At 34.7% G+C, this 22,874-nt stretch overlaps 1 pseudogene; it reads right to left on the reverse strand.

Annotated features, from left to right (window-relative positions):
- Positions 1 to 20,919: 20,919 nt before the first annotated feature.
- On the reverse strand, positions 20,920 to 21,392 carry LOC131928471 (small ribosomal subunit protein mS33-like; annotated as a pseudogene).
- Positions 21,393 to 22,874: the final 1,482 nt, after the last annotated feature.

The following is a 22,874-nucleotide window of genomic DNA, read 5'->3' on the forward strand; positions in this document are numbered from 1 at the left end:
ATCACTAAACTGTGTCAGGCTACATTTTGAAGACGGCGACAAAAAGGTACGATCCCCACACTCGATATGTATTACAATATACTTTAAGGTATACAATTGATACATTCACATCTTCCTAAAACCCTCCCATCACAGTGGCGTATTACTGTAACATTTGTTTAATCATGTGCTAAATATCTGAGTAAACGGTGCTATTTATCGTTTTTGAATTGAATTGAATAAAAAGATATGTGTATACTAATTTTATTGTGTCATGAAATGGATAATTCTACACATGGGGGGGGGGGGGGGGGGTCGACCACAGCGGAGCTTTGACCAAAGAGGGTTTGACCATATGGGCTTTGTCCACAGCGGGCTTTGACCACAGGTCCGCGCACCCTTATTTTATGCCGCCATTAATTAAAATAAAATGAGATAGGCTTTAGATCGGGATAGGATAGCATTAGGGTAAAGGAAATGGGATAGGGAAAAAGATAACGAAACGGATATGTCTAAAATAGGGATAGGGAATACCATAGCCATAGTCACAGTAAAAGGCATAATGCTAAGGATAGTGAGAAAGGAAAACGGATAAGGAGCAATTGATTAGATGTTAAGGGATAAAGGATAATGGGTTAGCGGTTTATGAAGACGCCTAGACGCCTACCTGGAAGCAGTAGTAGGTAGGATGATCCGTCACGCCACCATCGAACTTACAATAATCTCGACGAACTATACTCAACGATCAGCACAACTACATAAATTTCACAGCCTACGTCTGTTCATGTCGCGACTACTTAAATAACATTATCCCAATAAACTATTCTAAAAAACGCTACTACTCGACATTCCCAACATGCGATTTCCAACGCACGATTACTCAACCCCATCTACCAATCAGCAACGAATCAACTCTTGGCCACGCTGTGATGATTTACTTTAAACGCGTCATCCAAAGCTCAAGAGACGCTACCCAACCTTCCAGCATTACGCTCTCCTCACAAGCTGAAACACTTTGATCTCTAGTCCCTCGATTTCAAAACGTTTTTTTTTTTTTTTTTTTTGCCTCAGACACGTAATTTATAGCGTCAGTTGTGTTTTCGCTTTAGTATTACATTTTCATCATCGGCTTGTGAGGACTGATACAGATTTACAATAGTAATATTTCTTTCTCACTTATAGCCTACTTTCATTTATTTAAGATGGTTTACTTATACATAGATCTAATACAAAACGTTTAAATATAAAGAAAAAAAAAAGACTAAATTTTTATTTTTTTCCCTCGATTTAAAAAAATCCAAAATTTTACATTGTCACTGCAGCTCCACAAGTAGGTGAAGCGGTAGTTTCTCGTCTTGAAAAAACCTGCCGGTCATTGCTCTAATGGTTTTCTACATAATTTTGATCAAATTAATTACTCAGAAATCCAGAATATATTAAGAATTGACACAATATTACGGAAGAACATATAATTACATACGTTAAACATGATAAATAAAACAATCATTTAAGTGTATATTGTCTTATTACTTTTGTTCTTGTGCAAAAATTAATGAATATTTGTTGCTTCCCCTAGTTTCTCTGAATTTTGAAATGGGAAACAACTAATATAAAGAAATATTAAGTGTAAAACGATTCAATTTGGAACAACCAGCCATCGGTACCCGTTATAGTCCTGTGTATTTTAATGATATAATTTGTTTGAGAAAAATATTTTATTAAATAGTTATTGACAGTGGCGTCGCTAGGTCGGGTGTCACCCGGTGCGGCACTTCTTGGTGTCACCCACTCCCCAAGAAACTATATATATATATATATATATATATATATATATATATATATATATATATATATATATATATATATATATATATATATATATATATATATATAGGTGTGTGTGTCGGCCTAACTAAGTCTTAATTTAAATATATGCCGCATATGCGTACATGCATGTGTAAACGCTTTAATCACTGCAGACTTGATAGCAATGATCGCATCTAAAGTCTATTAAAAATAAAGATTAATTTTGTACATTTTGCAATTTCTTGCCTTGGTGTCATCCCCCCTAAATGGTGTCACCCGATGCGGTCCGCACGCCCGCCCCGCCCTAGCTATGCCTCTGGTTATTGGTTAAAACACAATGTGCTTTGCTACACGTAAAAAATAACTAATTAGCTAAAATTCCGACACATTTAAAATAACATAGGGTACAAATATATATTTAAAAAAAATTATATACATAATTATTAGTCAACACAAAACCATATTAAATGCACACATTAATTGAGATACTTAAATGTTTTTGTTAAAAACCCGGTTGTTCAATGGTATTGATGTGTTTTTTTAATAATGTGTATAACGAACGAAATAGAATTTATATAGAAAATATATACTTTTAACAGTGCGCCCCCCCCCCTTCGAATTTTTCGTGCCGCTGGAGAAAAAAGGTCTGGAAGAAGCACTGCATATATGCGCCGCCAGAAAAAGTAAAATGGAAAATTCCTCTATCGCATAATTGCTTGATAGCCGCAATGTCCTCTTGTCTGACGATAACGACGTGGATGTAATGTGGCGACTATGCCACAGAGTGCTTGAGTTTCACGATAATGATGTAGGGGTTTTCATTCATCTATCTATCTATCTATATATATAAAAAGCAATGTATGTCTGTGTGTGTGTCTGTGTGTCCTTTATGCATTACTACACCTCTCATCACATCGCCGTGAAACTTTGGGAAGTTGTTGAGAATATTCCTGGGGAGGTTTCTGCGAAAAAAAAAAAAATTCAAATTCGCAGGGGTGGCGCCCCGACAGGGCGCGATTTGTTTTTTTCTAGATACGGTATATAAAAATAAAAGTCGATTTTGGTTTGGCATCGTTCATCCGATAGCCATGAGAATTTGGGGAGTTCATTATACTACTCTAGGGAAGGGTTCTGTACAAAAATCATTTTTAATTTGGCAAGGGCGGCGCCACGGGAGGGTGCGATTTTTCTCTATTTACGGTATATAAAAATAATAAAAGTGAACTGTAGTGACACCGTTTATCCGATAGGCATGAAACTTTGGGAATATGTTGGGAATATTCATGGGGAGGTTTCTGCTTAAAATACATTTTCAAATTTGCAGGGGTGGCGCTCCGGTAGGGCGCGATTTGTTTTTTTCTCTATATACGATATATAAAAATAAAAGTCTATTTTGATTTCACACTGTTCATCCGATAGGCATGAAACTTTGGGGAGTTGATTAGAACACTATAGGGAAGGGTTCTGTACAAAAATCATTTTTAATTTCGCAAGGGCGGCGGCACGAGAGGGTGCAATTTTTCTCTATATACGGTATATAAAAATAATAAAAGTGAATTGCCGTGACACCGTTCACGCGATCGCCATGAAACTTTAGGAAGTTGTTGACAATATTCATGGGGAGGTTTCTGAGAAAAAGAAATATTTCAAATTCGCTTGGGGCGGCGCCCCGACACGGCGCGATTTTTTTTTCTATATACAGTATATAAAAATAAAAGTCGATTTTGGTTTGGCATCGTTCATCCGATAGCCATGAGACTTTGGGGAGTTCAATATACCACTATAGGGAAAGGTTCTGTAAAAAAAAAAATTAATTTCGCAAGGGCGGCGCCTCGGGAGGGTCCGATTTTTCTCTATTTACGGTATATAAAAATAATAAAAAGTGAATTGCTGTGACACCGTTTATCCGATAGGCATGAAACTTTGGGGAGTTCATTATAAAACTCTAGGGAAGGGTTCTGTAAAAAATCATTTTTAATTTCGCAAGGGCGACGCCACGGGAGGGTGCGATTTTTCTCTATATACGGTTTATAAATTTTCGATTTCACACCGTTCATCCGTGTACCATGATTAGATCACTCAATGGTAGGGTTCTGCAAAAAAATATTTTTTAATATTGCAAGGGCGGTGCCCCCCGGGGGACGATTGTTTTTCTCTATACACGTTATATAAAAAATAAAACTCGGATGCGGTTCATCCGAGTGCCATGAAACTTTAGGGAGTAGATGAGAATACGGGCGGCGCCATATAGGGTACAACATTCGTCAATACACGGTTTGGCGCCCAGAGTTTTAGAGCGACTAATTTGGCACTTGGCATCCATTAATTGAGCGTCCTGTATAGCGAGTAAGGGGTACTACGATATTCAGCGGTAAAACTACAACAGGCTTCTAAAAATAACTTTGTAACGCGAGGAAATCCTTCTGTGCAGTTTCGTCACCTTGCGAAAGATGAAAAAATAACTTTTTGAATATGAGGAGCCTACTGTAGAGTTTCGTCACTTTGCGAATGACGCAATAAGCATCTATTATTAGACGATCCAGTCAGAAATTGAGATCGAGCTTCTAATAGACCATTAGTAACGCTAGCATATTGCATCAGTCACACTGATATTTAAAACACGTCAAATAATTTGTTGAATATAATAAATAAAGCAAACAATTTCGTTTACATAGTATTATTACTTTTGTTCTTCATCAAAAACTTAGTGTATAAGTAGCTTCCCCTTTTTACATTGACTGTTTTAATGGGAAGAATCTAACACAAATAAACAATACACATTTATTATATTTTTTCAACAACGCAATACATTTAGGGTTATTATTTATTAAACAGAGTTTTATTACGCATCTTATATTTATAACTAGCGAGTTTGTTTATTTACAAATATGCATCAAATCTACGTGTCAATTAAAGAATGAAACTCTAAGATATTTTGTAATGATAATTGCGTTGATATTAAATAAACGAGTATTACGTATGCACCATCTTTTATGCTAGTATGAAAATCAATGCATATATTATGAAAATCTATATTCACCTATTTATTCACACTGCGCGTTAATTACTAAAGCTTCTTAAATATTAAAATGTGTAGGTCTAACTTCAAAAACGAGAAATCAAAAAGAAAAAGTGTGTTTGAGCTCCAATATTCTTTTTAATGAATTAATATGTGTTCCTTGATTTTCTCAAAGCAATGTATAAGATATAAAGAAACAAGTTTACTGAAGAATTGAACCTCTCTTTTAATATTTACATGTTTTTCTTTGAGTTTAATTAAACGCAGTTTTAAAAAAATCCTATTTGCAGGATATATTCTTTATATAGCCACCCCTTTTCTTCTTTATTTTCAACCCACAGTGGAGTTAAGACCAGTTACAACACCCCATCACGCCTTTTATGCTTTACTATTTTTTGTTTCGTTTATATCCAAAACTTTTCCCTAATTTTCATATCTTTTACAGTTTCTCTAAACCGGTTGTTATTGGGACACCCACTTCTTCATCCTTGTTGTTTTCATGGTTTGTTTTGTCTGGATAGTCGCCACGCTTATACTTTTTAAACACTTTTAACAGACTTTACTTTTTATGTTTTAACAGTTGTTCCCACACTTAACGCTGGCTTCACGGAGAGGCACTTAATGTACGTCGTTAATCATCATGACCTGTCAAACCGAGCGGGGAAAAATCACTGATGCATAACAAAATTTAATTAGGTGTGATGGGCCTGTAGCTGCGATCAATATTAACTCGGCCGTTGTGCGGGCCTTCTAAAACAAAAGGATTGCGGATCGATAAGTAACACGTGTTGCACGGCTGGTTAATGGATGTTATACAAAGACTGTTCTATGTTTGTATACTTTAGCGTTGTGGTGGAGAATTTAACCGGTTTTTTTTTGTACACGGTCGTTGTGTTGGAGAATATAAAAATTAAAATGAATTTCAAACAAATAAACAACAATTAAAAATAAAATTTAAAATTTAAAATTTAAAAATAATAATTTAAAAAATTTAAAAATTTAAAAATTTAAAAAATTAAAATCAAATTACGTAACTCGTCAATAAAAATAATTAGAAATTTAAAAACTCATTAAAACTAATAAAAAAATGCATTAAAATTACGTAACTAGGTCAATGATTACGTCATAATGTCACTGATTACGTCACAAGGTCAGTAATTACGTCACAAGGTCACCAAAAGGTGACCCACCCTCCTGCTCCGCCAACACCAGTTGGCGTAGTATTTTACTATATCTCGTTGTACCTGCAGCGCATCCTGCTCACCCACCCTCCACATCCCGATGCGCCAGGCTGGGAGTATTTTACTATATGTCATTGTACCTTCCCCACATCCTGCTCCCGAGTATTTTGCTATATGTCATTGTACCTTACCACATCCTGCTCCGCCAAAAATACGCTCCAAAAGTAACCTAATATACTACTTCTCCATTAAACTTTCAAATAAAGTGTAAGTGACTCCTTTAAACTTTCTCGTACATTATTAAGAAATCTGAAATATATTCTGTAACCAAAGTTAAGCGGTTCGCAAGAAAGATACATTTGAGAACCCGGAAGTGAAGTATGTACCAGTTTCGCTTACCGGAAAGCGTTCCAAAGTTTCAAGAAAACTACACATTTGATACTATAATATTTATATATGGAAATTCGTAAAGCTATCAAAACAGACAGGATTGCAAAACTACGTTTTTCGGGCTCCGGATAGTTGTAAAACTTCAGTATTTGTCTAGATTTAGATTTGTTTCCAAGAATATAATACATCCTTTATATTCCGTATACTTTAAAGTAGGGAGTTGCAAAACGGCGTAAACTGTCAAAATGACATTAAAATTGTGTGCACAATTACAATACTTTTCTATACTATATATACGAGAAGGTAAAAGGTTACTTGCATTACCACCCACCTAGTGGATTCTACATTAGATGGAAAACCGAGAAGAATACTAGAATAGCTTTACATAAGAGGTAAACAACGTTGTTCGTTGAACAACCCCAATGTATGTTGGATGTTTTAAATTGTATAAACTGAATTTTATTTAAAGAAGGGAAATACAAATAAAGGCATATTCGAATGTAGAAAAACATTTTAAGTTATCCAACCAGAAAAGTGTTTATTATTGTGACACCAGCGTGTGAATTTAATATAATATTGTGTTGATAAATAATGCATCTAATTTGGTTTTAATTTTTCTTACAAGATTGGTAACCTATGTTATTTCAATTGTGTCGGATTTTTAGCTATTTATTTATTTATTTTTCAACAATATCGTTCAACATGTTATAAATTACATTGCGTTTTGACCAATACATATTTTAATAAAATAGCGACGGCTAGTGTGTGGAAAACGTTTTAAGGAGACAAACAAGTCATATTAAATTATTTTTATTGTTAGCAAACTTTGAGCGCAGCTACTTGTCACCCAAACACAAGGGCTGATGATTTATATTTTGAAAAGTGTCCCTTTATTTCAAGGGATCCAAAATTTAATTTAATTCTATCAAATAAGTAACATATAGTATAGAGGATGTTTAACACCTCAAGCGATTCATTAAGTTTTTGAGCTAATGTTTTCAATCACCATTTAGAATAAAATAATTGTTTGAAAATCAAAGAATATTAAAAAATGGAAAAATTACTCCCTATTAACATAATAATACATGTATTAATTATTGTAAATAAAACAACCACTTTTGTTTTTATAGTAGTGTTATTTTATTTCTTTAGCAATAACATAAGATGTTGGTTATTTCCCCTGGTAACCATGAATTTATAAATGGGAAGAAACTAATAAAAATAAAAGACAAATGTAAATTGAATCCATTTTTAAAAAGATGCTTTATATTTATTGTTATTGTTTATTAAACCGTCTTTTATTTTGCATATTATGTTTATAACTGCCGGGTTTGTGTATTCACAAAATATGCACCATATCCACGTGCCAATTAGAGAATGAAACTCATAAATATGTTGGTACGTGCGTTGATTTTAAAATTACAAACTAATTTTTTGCATACAAGTAGTTTTACGTATGCACCAATTTCTTTTGATAGTAAGGCGATTCATGCACCCGTGATAAAAATAGATATTCACCAATGCATTAACATTACGATTTTTTTTACTAAAGCTTCTTAAATATTTAAAATATTTAATTTCAATAATAAAAACAAAACAAAAATTATTTCCAAATACCAATATTATTTTAAATGATTAATTTTCGTTGCTTTATTTTCTCACCGCAATGTCTGCGAAATAAAGAAACATGACTACCGAAGAATAGACCTCTCGTTTTGTTTTTAAAATATTTGTCTCTGGTCAACTCGTTGATGTTTCTTTAAACTTATAGAATAACTTTTTATAATTTTAACGACTTTGCTTTTCGGTTATAGTGCGTTTTTTTTTTAAATTTCGTTGACATTGTTTTGTCAAATCTTTTCTGTCCATTGATACGTGCCACACTATCGTATAGTTTCAAGTATTTTGAATAAATATATTTCTTTTGGTAATGCGATCTTACCATTTAAGACCTATTTCATACCATGGACCTGACCTTTTTTTATGACAGGCCCTAATGAGACAAATATTTGGGACAAAACCTCACACCTGAAGGTTTAAGTCTGAGGATTGTCGACAAAGGACGTTACTTACTTTTTAACCAACTATGGATCTGAACTTCTTTCCAAATCACAAACTACATACAAATCATACGACGGAGAAAAGTCAATACATCGCGAATCGTACATTGAACCATCGGTGATAAGCGATATGATTTGTGTGAAGTGGTAGTGTCTATGGAACTAGAGTTGCTGAGCTAGTATCGTAATGATGATGTAGCGGGCTGTTGAGGTATCGTAGATAGCTGTAGTCTTTGTCGTTGATAGTAGATTTGAAGAAGGGTAGCTTGGAACTATTTTTGATTTTTCAGCTAGACGACGCCTACTTGGAAATAATCCTAAATAGGATCATCCGTCACGACACCATCGAACTTACGATAATCTCGACGAACTATACTCAGCGATCAACTCGACTACTTAAATTTCACAACCTACGATTATTAATCTCTCGACATCTAAAAATACCTTCATCCCAATAAACTATTCTCAACATTCAACACCAAGGCAAAAAATGGTAAAATATATAGAGAAAAATTTGAGGGGTGGTGGGTTGCAAATCGAAAGTTGAAATGTTGTCCCCGGGAAGAGTCGCTACGCCTCTGGGGGGTGTGACACCATTAAGTGCCGCACCGGGTGACATCCGACCTTGCTACGCCACTGATAACACCTAAACACAAGAACCGATGATTTACACTTTCGTCCCGTCCATTGATTTCAATTTTTTTTTAAAATTAGTTTAGCATAACAATGTTAATAAATATCTCATAACAAAACATACAGTTATCAGAGATGTGTAGAAACATGTGTTGACGAAACAATTATTTGTCATCTTCATGTATGCAGCGTGTCTTGATGTCATGTTGGGATTTGCCTGATTGCCCCTCCAGCACATAATCTGTAGCTGTTTTTCCAACCTTGAGAACAGATGACCACTTCTCATTGGGGAACTTAGTCACTGCCCATTCAGTTTCCTTGAACATGAATGGCTGCCATATGCCTTGTGTGATGGGAGTGTCTCTGTGATTATTTTTAATCATTCTAACAATCTGAACACCTGACCTGGTTCTCAGGTGTTCAGTCCACTTACAAATTTCAGGGGCTAATTTGGATGACTTTGTAAATTTGTAAATTGTTACTTTCGGCACTTCCGTCGCACAAGCTTGCGGACTCCTTCGGTATCCTCATTAACATACACATTAATCTTGTCCCTTGATTCTCAAGGGATCCAAAATTTCTCGAATTTTTTAAATGTTGATTTCGTTTCAAATAGCCGGTGGTTTCCCATCTGGAAAAATGCAGCCGCTCATTGAGTTAATGCTTTTCTACATAGTTTAGAGCAACTGTGTTATTCAGAAATCCAAATATTATCAAGAATGTACAAAATATTAGGAAAAAAAATATTAATAGCTGCGAAGTGTTTACAAAACAATACAATTGTTTTTGTATTTATTGTATTATTACTTTTGTTCTCACATAAAAATTAAACGATGTAAGTTGCTTCCCCTGATTTTTATAAATTTAACTATGGGAAACAACTAACAAACGGAAATATACTTTTGTTTCTATTCAGTTCAGGGATGTGCTCCGATGGATTTCCCGTCAACTGAATTTCCGCCGCCATGAAATCTAAAACGGAGAATTCTACACATGGCATAGATGTATCTAGTAATTAGGGCACATTATTCCTCTATCTTACAGTAACAAGATTGCCATATTGTCTTCTTGTTTGCCGATAATGATGTGGATGAGGTATGGCATCTATGCCATAGAGTGTTTGGGTTTCACGATACTGATGTTGGAGTTTTCATTCGTAGATTTTAAAACGTTTCGATCTGTGATCAGCTCACAGTTCTTAGACAGCGTTCTCTAACAGATCCATGAGTATATACACGTACATCTAAGAGTTCCTTTTGTATAGTTGTTATATGGTGATAAGTTTTGCTTAAATGTTTAGCAATCTTTGCTAATATAAGCAATTAATGTTAATATATTTTGTTTGACTTAGTCATGTTGACGGTAAAAGTGTTATGCCGCCATCTTACCTTGCCTACGACACCCACCAGTTACCCGCATTCTTATACCCCCACACCATCACACTCACTTTTTGTATGTTATCTCAGCACCCAGATCGTTGGTCATCTGATATAGCGGCCAATCATGGTTAAATTCCATTATTTGACTGATGTTTATCAGTATTACGGTATTATTATTTTGACCGTTGACATCAGGGCTCTTTATCTTTTTATCGTTGACATCATCGCTTACCAAAGAAGAGCGGCCCCATAACTTAATGTAATGTCTATCTCAATGTCTTGCTCATTGATCACTTTGATTTACTGATTTTCAAATGCCGTGTTTCACACTGTTGTCAATCATTTACCGCGTACAAAGGTTACTTCAACTGTTCTGTTACTAATGATGTCTATATTAAATTGACCATTATAGCTTGACATTTTTTTAATTAAAGCTAAACTTGGTCGTGTCGGCCATGCTGGTCTAGCAGTTTCTGGGGAAAACAAAATAAAGCGGGAGTGATCTCCATTAAACGTTCTCGTATATTCTTAAATAACAATAAGGGTTCGGATGAGAAAATCCTCGTTTGTTATGCTGTATACGAGTATGATATTTAATTATCAATGATGATATAAAAGTATCAAATTATGAAGGTTTTTTTTTTGTTTTTTTTTTATGAAATCCGAAATACAAAAGTATAATTTCGTCAACCAAACTTAAACGGTTCACAAAATATAGGCTTTTGATAAACCGGAAGTAAAGTAAGCACCTGTTACGATTACTGGAAATCATTGCAAAGTTTTGAGAAAACAACATATTTGCTATAATACTTATTTATGACATTTTGTCAAGCTAACTGAAATCGACAGGATTGCAAAACTTCGTTTTTCGGGTTCCGGGTAGTTTAAAATATCCAAATTTGTCCAAACCTCGATTTAGATTTTTTTTGGATAGATTGTTATACATTCTTTATGTTCAGTATATACGTTAGAGTAGGGAGGTGTAAAACTGTACAAGCTGGCAAAATACTATTGAAATTGTGGGCACAATTACAATGTTGTTTTTTATTGCATGATTCTAATACATCTTTTGTATTCCGTATACGTTAAAGTAGTGAGGTGTAAAACGGCACAATCTCTTAAATTAAATTAATATGCACAATTACAATACTTTCTCTATACTCTGTATGCAAGAAAGGTAAAACGATAATTGAAGGGCTCAGTGGAAAAAGTACTTAAGTTACATTTTTTCAAAAGTGAGTTAAGACCGGTATATTATTTGTTTACCTCCCCTAAACCATCCCTGTAAATTTGGGCCATGGAAACAGTACCGAAGTAGCTTAATTCGAATACTTTGTATCAGCTGTTTTAGTATTTCAGCTTCAATTTGAAAAACTTTGCACTCATTTTTCTCAAAACTCTCAAAATACACTTAATTCCACTGAGCCCTTCAATTGCATTCCACCCACCTAGTTGATTCTCCATTAAATGGAGAACCGAGGAGAGTGCTATAATAGCTTTACATAAGAGACAAACGAGGTTGGCCGTTGAGCAATGCATAAGAAACGTTTTAAACAAGGCTAAAAGAAATAATGGTCTTAAATTGTGTATTACATTCTTTGTTTGCATACTTCAAGTGCAGCTGCATGTCACCGTAATAAAGGAACTGATGATTTATAGTTTAAACTTGTCCCTTGATTTCAGTTTTTTTTTTTTTATTGGTTACGTAGCATCTTTAATAAAATCCATTTTCATTGCAACAATCTTGGTATGCTTCTTATTCTCAATAAATAGTTTGTGTTTAGTTCTTTACATTAAGATCAGTGCAAAGTTCAAACAATTTTTACAGGAACAAAATAGGAGTAATGAACATATTAGGATAAAAGTTAAAAATGCCAACTTTCAGAAAAGGAACAAACAAGAAGTTAAAATGCATGAAAAATTCAAATGATTTATCTAATAGAAGCCTCATGCAGGTTTATTTAATTTATCAGATAAAAAGTTATGATAATCAGTTGGTTTCACATTTACCTATCCCATCATTTAAACAATTTGAATCATAGCATTGTTCTAGTGAAATACATAAAATGCTTTTTAATAACATTATAAACAATAAACCACTGAAATGTTATTTAAAAGTATTATTTACATGTTCAATTTTAAAGAGCCAATGGTTTTTATTGGTCAGAAAATAACACTTTGCTTTAGTTCCCACCTCTCACCCTTTAATGAAAACTTTGAACCTCAAAAAAGTGACTAATCATCATCATTTCTGTCAAATAGTGTACTATTTTTTTTTTTTTTAATTTATTTTTTTAAATTTCAAATAGTGTACTAAGTACTACAATTCAAGGGACCCAAAATTAAGCAAAAATTGTTTAAACGCAATAGCAACGATCAATTGGAGGTTTTAAGTCTTAAGGAAATCAGCAAGTCTTTCAGCTATAGCATTTCGATACCATTTAGAGTAAAAAAAAAAGTGTCCTAAAACTCAAGAATTTTCGATATTAAATAAAAATATACACTAAATAATATTATTACATGTGAAGATCATAGTAATTTAAACAATCTTTTTTGTTTACATTTTCTATTATTTTTTGCTTTATCAAAAGATTTAGGTATTGGTTGTTTCCCTTGATAGCGATGCAATTTTAAATGGAATGCAACTAATTCAAATGAATAACTAATGCAAATCAAATCTATTTTAAAACAATGCGATATATTAAACGTATTATTTATTAAACAGTGTTTTATTTCACATATTTTATTTATAATTAGCGAATTTGTTTATTAAAATATGTATGAAATCAACGTGCCAATTAGAGAATGAAACTCAAAGGTCTTTTGGTAAGTGCGTTTTTTTTTTTTAAATCAAATTATGTGCTTAAATGAAATATTACGTGTACACCGTTTACTAGCATGACGATGCATGCACAAGTGATGAAAATCCATATTTACTATGCGAGTTTTTTTCATACTAAAGTCGAAAAAAAAAAGTAATTTGCTTTCCGAGCTTCAATACAGGGACAAATACTTATCACAAAAAGGAACGTATGCACTTTTCGTTTAAGGATTGTCGACAAAAGAAGTTAACTTTTAACAAACTACGAATCGGAACTTCTTTCCGAATCACTAAGTACATCTGACGGACAAAAGTCATTACATCGCTAACATTGTACATTGAGCCAGCGGAGATAAACAATATGGTCCTATCGTACGTTTTCATGATTATTCAATTCTAGTCTACACCTCCCGTAGTACTAGTCTACACCTCCCGTAGTACTAGTCTACACCTCCCCTAGTACTAGTCTACACCTCCCCTAGCACTAGTCTACTCCTCCCCTAGCACTAGTCTACACCTCCCCTAGCACTAGTCTACTCCTAGCACTAGTCTACTCCTCCCCTAGCACTAGTCTACACCTACCCTAGCACTAGTCTACTCCTAGCACTAGTCTACTCCTCCCCTAGCACTTGTCTACACCTCCCATAGCACTAGTCTACTTCTCCCCTAGCACTAGTCTACTTCTCCCCTAGCAAAAGTCTACTCCTCCTTTAGCACTAGTCCGTGCCTCTATTAGTCCATACCTCTACTATCACTAGTCCGCACTTCATCTAACACTAATCCGCAACTCCCCTAGCACTAATACGCACCTACACTAGTCCGCACCTCTGCTAGTCCGGACTTCCGTATGCTCTAAACCGCACCTCCTATAGCATTAGTCCACACCTCCTCTAGCATTAGTCCACACATCCACTAGCACAGTTGAAGCGTGAAGAAATACATGACTAAACGGTGCTTTTTATCTTTTTTTTTATTGAATAAAAATGAGCCCCAACAGTCTATGTCTGTCGTTCACCGTCTAGATATGTGTGTACTAATTTTATACCGTCGTGAAATCTAACAAGGAGAATTCTACACATGTTAGGGATGTGTATGTCGGTCTAGCAGTTAGGGCACGTTATTCCTCTAACCTACAGTTGCAAAAAAGCCACACTATATTCTTATTAGTTGCTAGAGATATGAATGAAGTGTAGCATTTTGGTCACCGGGTGTTAAGTTTTTTTGAACCGTCGTTTTCGAACTGTAAGAAGTGTAGCATTTAAGCGAGCGGACATTGATATGTCTTGAAATGTAAAAGTGTTCTCTATGTTTTTTGAACTGTTAAAAGAATAGATCTTTTGGTAAGTGCGCTGTACAAACTAATTATTTGCATACATGTAATATTACGTATGCAGCCACTAATTTTGTTAGGAAGACTATTCATGCAAACGTTTTAAAAATCTATTTTCACCAATGTATTCATATTACGATTTTTTTTTTTACTTAAGTTTCTTAAATATTTGGAATATTTAAGTTCAAAGATAAAAACAAACAAAAAAAAGATTTCGGAAAACCATTGATATTTTAAATGATTAATTTTCGTTCCTCGAGTTTCTCAGGACAATGTCTACGAATAAAGAAACACGACTACGGAAGAATAGACCTCTCGTTTTGTTTTTAAAACATTTTTCTGTGGTCAACTCGTTGATGTTTCATTAAACTTATAGAACATTTTTACAATTTTAACGAATTTGCTTTTCGGTTATATTGCGTTTTTTTTTAAATTTCGTAGACATTGTTTTCGCCAACTCGTTTCTGTCCGTAGATACGTGCCGCGCTATAGCATAGCTTCAGGTATTTTTTTTTTTTTAAGACATTTCTCGTGGTAATGCGATCAACAAACGCTGTACTCAACAATCTACTCGACTTCTCAAATTTCACAACCTTCGATTATTCATCTCTCGACTACTTAAATAACGTTATCCCAATAAACTATTCTAAAAAGTGCTACTACTCGACATTCTCAACACGCGATTTCCAACACACGATTACTCAACCTCATCTACCAATCAACAACGAATCAACTCTCGGCCACGCTAAAATGAATTTATTTCAACTCGTCATCCCAAACTCAAGAGATTTCAGACTACCCAAAATCCAGCATTACACTATCGTCACATACGTAAACAATTTGATCTTGTCCCTTGTTTTCAAAGGGATCCAAAATTTTAAATATGTATAAAATATAAAAGATCAGGGAAACAATAGTTGTAGTTTCCCATCTTCAATAATTCAGCAGGTCATTGAATTAATGTTTTTCTACACACTTTAGAGCAAATTTATTTTTTAGAAATCCTAAATTTATCAAGATTATTCATAATATTACCTAACAACATATTAATGGCTAGGGTTGATTATAATAAATAAAACAATCATTTTTCTTTTTACCGTATTATTGCTTTTGTGCTTTCAAAAAAAGTCAGGATTATGGTTGCTTCCCCTAGTTAGATGAATATTTAAATGGGAAACAACTAAAAAAAAAAGGAAATATTCTCTTATTGTATCTATTCCGTCCAGTGATGTGTATATCATCGTACATCTACGAGTTCCTTTTATACTAGGCATGCTGCCCAGCTTCGCTTAGGCTTTCGAAAGCATTGAGAATTTGAATGCTTAATTAATTCGCCCGAGGGTCGGTCTACGACTAAGGTTCGTACGTGGACATTTTTTTTTCGATTTATAGCTCATATAAGGCGCCGGTCAGTCGAGGTCAGTTTTGACCCCCTCTACGTGGACTTTTCGGCCAATCGGCACCGGCCTCCGTGTTCTGTCGCGCCAAGTCAAGATTCTGCCAAATTTGAAGCGCCTGCGGCGCAGGGAAGTGCACTATCAGGCACCCGACAACTTTGCTTTATATATTATAGGGATTAGCACATTGCATAGATAAACACTAAGATTTCAATAAAGTAATTAAGGCCTGAAATACTTTAGTATAGAAATGTATTATTTGAATAGATTCTAGATCTAGGTAGGGTCTACATCTGTGTAAGTCTAGTTTTTTCCGTAGATCTAGATCATCTAGATCTAGATCTAGAATCTCTAGATCTAGATGATCTAGATTATCTAGATCTAGATAGATGATATAGAATATATAGATCTAGAATATCTAGATCTAGAATCCTAATAGATTTTTTTTAAGTTTAGCCCGAGCAAAATTGTATTGTATACATTTCATAGTGTACGTAGATCTAAATCAAATTTGAATGAAATAGTTGATTTCTTTTTATTCTAAACACGGCAGATGACGTCATTAGTTAATGTATAAACATTAGTGGCGTCACAGTTATATGAGTTCTTTTTCACAACTATAAACGCTTTTCCTGTTGCATAATTATAACTGTTTTTCTACATTCGAATACGCCTTCATTTTTAATTTTTCTTCTTTAATAACATTTTGGTTATACATTTAAAACATCTGCCATATTATTTTCAACAAAAGTCTGTATCAAGTTCTTCATATATCGTTGCAGATTCTAACGTGATATCCGGCGAAAATATTTTGCGGACAGAGAGAGAGAGAAGTGCGCACATGGGTTATTATATATTAGGGTAGTAGTTTTTATTCTAATAAGGTTCAATTAAATATTTAACAATCTTTGCGTTTTTTCTCTCTCAATCATTCTGGGGTGACATAAACTACTATGAGCAATTATTTCCTCCATACTTTTTCTATACTCTGTATACGCGAAAGTAACAGGGTACTTGCATTACCACCAATCTCCTGGAGAATGGAGAACGGAGGAGAGTACTAGAATATCTTTACATAAAAGACAAACAAGGTTAGACGTTGAGCAATATATAAGAAACGAAGCTGAGTTTACAGTTTTATGTAGGCCCCTATATAAAAAAAAAACAATTTTGTTTGAACCATTTTATAAAACAGTTATATACCATGTAATGATGATGTAGGTATCGTAGATAGCTGTAGTCTTTGTCGTTGATGGTAGATTTAATCCTAGGAAGTGTAGCTTGGAACTATTTTCGATTTTTCAGCTAGACGATTCCTACCTGGAAGTATTCCTAGGTAGGATGATCCGTCACGACACGATCGAACTTACGATAATCTCGACCAACTATACTCAACGATCAACTCGACACACGATTACACAACCCCATTTACCAATCAAAAACGAATCAACTCTCGGCCACACTAAAATGATTCAACTCGTCATGCCAAACTCAAAAGATTTAAGACTACCCAACCCTCCAGCATTACTCTCTGCTTACATACTCAAACAATTTGATCTTGTCCCTTGATTTCAAAAAGATCAAAAATTTTAAATTTGACAACATGAGCAACCCTAGTATCTTTGCGTGTTTTCTCTGTCAGTCGTTCTGGGGCGACACAATCTACTATGATCAATTATTTCCTCCATACTTTATCTATACTTTGTATACGATAAGGTAAAAGGTTACTTGCATTACCACCCACCTAGTGGAATCTCAATTAAATGGAGAACCGAGGAGAGTACTAGAATAGTTTTGCATAAGAGGCAAACAAGGTTGGCTGTTGAACAATATATAAGAAACGTTTTAAACAAGGCTAAAAACAAGTTATTAAAAAGGCTAGTGACAATTTAAGTGCAATTTCCGTATGTTATCCATCACAATTTTAAATCGAGATAAATCATATATTCAGCAACGGTGCCCAAATATTAAAACGTTTATATCAGTATTTGGCTATGATTAAAACCCGCCCTCTTGTTTGTAAACATTAGCACGTGGAAAAAACCAAGCGACGTGTAGCTCGCCTCGCTCTCTCTCAGTGACGCGAACGATCCCACAGGCTAGCCTCCCTTATCAGTCGAAAAAACAAAGACGTATAATGCTAGGGTGCGTTCAAGCTAGGAGAACGATCGGTAAAAATTCTTAATTAATTTTTTTGTGGCCTAACGAATGGATATTTTTGAAAACTTTCTGCGGCAATATTGTTCTAAATTATGGCAGAAACCGATTGGTAAATGTTTCAAGTCGCTAAAAGGTCTGGATTTTTTCGAGGTTTTTTGGCTTTTCCGGGAAATCCAGGAAGGAATAATTCCGGGAAATTTTTTGGCCTATTTTCATCCTCAGAACTTGCTTAAAATATTTGCTTTTGGAACTAGTCCTCGATATTGCTTTGTTGAGGAGGAGATACGACTTAAAGCTGCGAACACACATCCATACATCCATCCATTCATACATTCCCAGAAATGACGAGTTAATAATCGCAATTCTCCGGAATGGAAATTGCGCTAAAAATCATTGTATTTTTTTTTTAAATTCAATTCTTTGTTTGTAAACTTGGAGTTCAGTTGCATATCACCTAAACATGAGAACTAACTAATTATTTATACTTTTATCCTGTCCATTGATTTGAATTTTTAAAATTAGTTTAGTAGAAAAATGTTATGAATATCTCATCACAAAACATACAGCTATCCGAGTTATGTAGAAACATGTGTTGAGGAAACAATTATTTGTTATCTTCATGTATGCAGCGTGTCTTGATGTCATGTTGGGATTTGCCTGATTGCCCCTCCAGCACATAATCTGTAGCTGTTTTTCCAACCTTGAGAACAGATGACCACTTCTCATTGGGGAACTTAGTCACTGCCCATTCAGTCTCCGTGAACATGAATGGCTGCCATATGCCTTGTGTGCTGGGAGTGTCTGTGTGATTATTTTTAATCATTCTAACAATCTGAACACCTGACCTGGTTCTCAGGTGTTCAGTCCACTTACAAATTTCAGGGGCTAATTTAGATGACATTCCCAGGATCTGCTTGCCACCATTTAAATATTGACGGTGATCTGTTTCGTCTTGGTCAGGGGTCGGCAACCTTTCGAGGCGGTAGAGACAAAAGTTATAATTTACAAAATTTCCTAGTTTTTAAAGAGCCACTATTTTTTTTTTCTTTGAATATTATGGTATGTGATTAGGATTAGGTAAATAAATTTAAAATAAATGGGTTAAAGTATAAAATACTAATTATTCATATAAAAACGTACATATGTTTCACGCAGAACTTAAGAAAGTTCATTAGCTGGCTCTGCTAGGATCATAAAATCAAATCATATAACTAGGCCTATAGCACAATCCCAACCCAATTTTGAAGCTAATAACTAAAAACTGTCAGTCAAGTCAAATGAATGCACACTGACACATAAAAAAAAATGTCTTCTGAATAAAAAAGAACAATTACTATTTAAAATATTAGAAAAAATAAAATAAAATGTGCACTTTGGTAGTGGAAAGCATGGAACCACTACCACAAGGCTGGGCCTTGTGCCCAAGCAGACACCAGCAGTCTGTATACGATCTACTCCACCTATTTTTATTGTTTTTATCTTGTTTGAAGTTGTTTTTTGTTTTTTTACACACGATTGCTCAACCTCATCTACCAATCAACAACGAATCAACTCTCGACCACACACACACACACACACACATCTATATATATATATATATATATATATATATATATATATATATATATATATATATATATATATATATATATATATATATATGGTTCCATGACAAATAATCTCAGGACAAATGATCTCAGACAAAATATCTCAGACAAAATATCTCAGACAAAATATCTCAGACAAAATATCTCATGGACAAATGATCTCAAGACAAATGATCTCACGGACAAAAGATACTAGGGTTAGGGTTAGGACAAAATATATCAACACAAATGATACCACGGACAATTGATCTCAGACAAAATATCTCAGACAAAATATCTCACACATAAATTTTAATAGTGTATTGCAATGGCGTAGCGAGGTCGGGTGTCACCCGGTGCGGCACTTAAATGGTGTCACCCCCAAGAGGCGTAGTGACCCTTCTCGGGGACAAACTTTCAAATTCTCGATTTGCACCCCCCACACCTTAAACTTTTGATTTGCACCCCCCCCTCAAAATTTCGATTTTGCACCCCCCCCCTCAAGTTTTTCTCTATACATAATTTACTATTTTTTGCCTTGGTTTCACCCCCCTAAATGGTGTCACCCGGTGCGATCCGCACCCCCTCCCCTCTCTACAACTCTGGTGTATTGGATGATTTTAATTGATCTGAATTTTTTTTTAATTGACTGTCTTATGGTTCTGTTTACTATGTTTAATATTGTTTACAGGCCTAAATAAAAGTTGTAAGAAATGTTTGCCGTATAAATTTGTCATATTGCACTAAACATTTTAAGGTTAGTATTAGTAATATAGCTACCAAGATTAAAGAAATAATTTCGAAAGACAGCGTAGGTGTGCTTGAAAAACGTGAGACAATCCTACCACGTCAGGTTGACGAAACTAGATCAAAGAGGATGAACTAACAATAAAGACACACCTTCGTGTCAAGATGGCCGCCCGCTTTGATGGCAGAGACATGCCTTAAGGGAAAGACATAGGTTCCATGACAAATGATCTCAAGACAAATGATCTCAAGGTCAAATGATCTCACTGTTTGAAAAATTGGTAATTTTGTAAAGTAAATCTTTTTGCTCTTCCGACCTAAGGGTTGCGGACCCCAACCCTATCCTCATAAACTTCATAGACTTACATACTTTAACAACCACACAAATAAACATTTAAAATCAGGTATCCTTCTACTCTCAAACATTTCTCTCTAAACACTCTCAAATACAACAGTCAAGCATAGGCTACCCACTTCCAGATCAGCCAACTATAAACATGTACACAATACAGTTCAAACAAGTTATCCACTAGCTTCCCTCTTCACTGACCACTTGCTTTCCTCTTCACTGACCACTTGCTTTCCTCTTCATTGCTCTCTTTCCTTCTCCTTTGTTTGGCTTTACTTTGCCACGTATTATTCTTTGTCTGGTCATTTCTTCAACAAAATCTTGATGCTCATCTCTGAATAAGCCATGCTTCCGTAAATTTAGCATAGCAAGATCTATCTTCTGATAAGGTGGGTAGTAGTGTGTATAAAATGGATTTTTATGGTGTGGCAGGGCAGCCATTTGTTTCACATTTGTTTTCATTTCTGTAGCTTGTTCCTTTAACAACTTCACCAAATATGCGAACTGAGAGGAACGCGATGCGCCTTGCATACTCACTCATTGTGGATCTTGTATTTCGGTTAAGTGTGAAGTTTCATGGTGCAGTGTTATCAACTTTGTGAACTGTTAATGTTGACTGTGTTGTCTGATCAAATTTGTGTTGAATTCATTTGTGACTCTCGTTGGTCTCGAGACCGATTTGATTGCAAGTCGGCATCTTTAGCTGCATCAGAGTACTTCAGCAAACAACTTTCATTAATTTGTCCCTTGATTTCTAGGGATCCAAAATTTATAATTTCTTTAGATATCAAAAGTGTACAAATTAATGGTGGTTTCCCATTTGATAAAATGCAGCCGGTCATTAAGTTAATGCTTTTCTACATATTTTAGAGCTTATTAATTATTCAGATTTTCAAAACTTATCAAAAACGGACAAAATATTAGGTTAAAAAATATTAATAATCAAGTTTTATATAAAGATCAAAACAATAGTTTTTGTATTTATTGTATTTTTTTTTTGATCTTACACAAAAATTTAAAGATATAAGTTGCTTCCCCTGGTTACTAGAAATTTTTAATGGGAAACAACTACGAAAACCAAAATAAACGTTGGTTTCTATTCAGTTCAGGGATGTTCCGCGATGTATTTCCCGTCAACTAAATTTAGGCCGCCATGAAATCTAAATTGGCGAATTCTACACATGTCATAGATGAATCTAGCAGTTAGGGCACATTACTCCTCTATCTTACAGTAACAAGATAGCCACACTGTCTTCTTGTTTGCCGATAATGATGTGGATGAGGTATGGCGTCTATGCCACACAGTGCTTGGGTTTCACGATACTGATGTTGGAGTTTTCATTCGTAGATTTTAAAATGTTTTGTTCCCAGCTGTTTTGAAGGCGAAAAAAAGCTAATATAAGCAATTCATTTTAATATATTTAGTTTGACTTAGTCATGTGTGACGGTAAAAGTGTTTGGCGCCATCTTACCTTGCCTACGACACCCACCAGTTACCCGCATTCTTATACCCCCACCCCATCACACTCACTTTTTGTATGTTATTTCAGCACCCAGATCGTTGGTCATCTGACATAGCGGCCAATCATATCATGTGCTTGACCAACACGTGGACACCTAATGAACTGTCCAGTCATGGAGGGAGGGGCTAGCCACGTCTCTAACATTGCACAAATAGCCAGTTGAGATTAGCGATATGATCCTATCGTACGTTTTCTCGCTTATTCAGAGTTAGTCTACACCTACCCCGGCACTAGTTCACATCTTTCCTAGCCGTTAATCTTGTTTCTCTAAGTTCTAAACCTATATACTTACCGTTAATTTTGTTTCTCTAAGTTCTAAACCTATATACTTGCCGTTAATTTTGTTTCTCTAAGTTCTAAACCTATATATTTGCCGTTAATTGTGTTTCTCTAAGTTCTAAACCTATATACTTGCCGTTAATTTTGTTTCTCTAAGTTCTAAACCTATATACTTACCGTTAATTTTGTTTCTCTAAGTTCTAAACCTATATACTTACCGTTAATCTTGTTTCTC

The sequence above is a fragment of the Physella acuta genome, unplaced genomic scaffold (assembly GCF_028476545.2).
Source record: "Physella acuta isolate Inbredline_101_S28 unplaced genomic scaffold, ASM2847654v3 ptg000090l, whole genome shotgun sequence".
Taxonomy (NCBI): Eukaryota; Metazoa; Mollusca; class Gastropoda; family Physidae; genus Physella; species Physella acuta.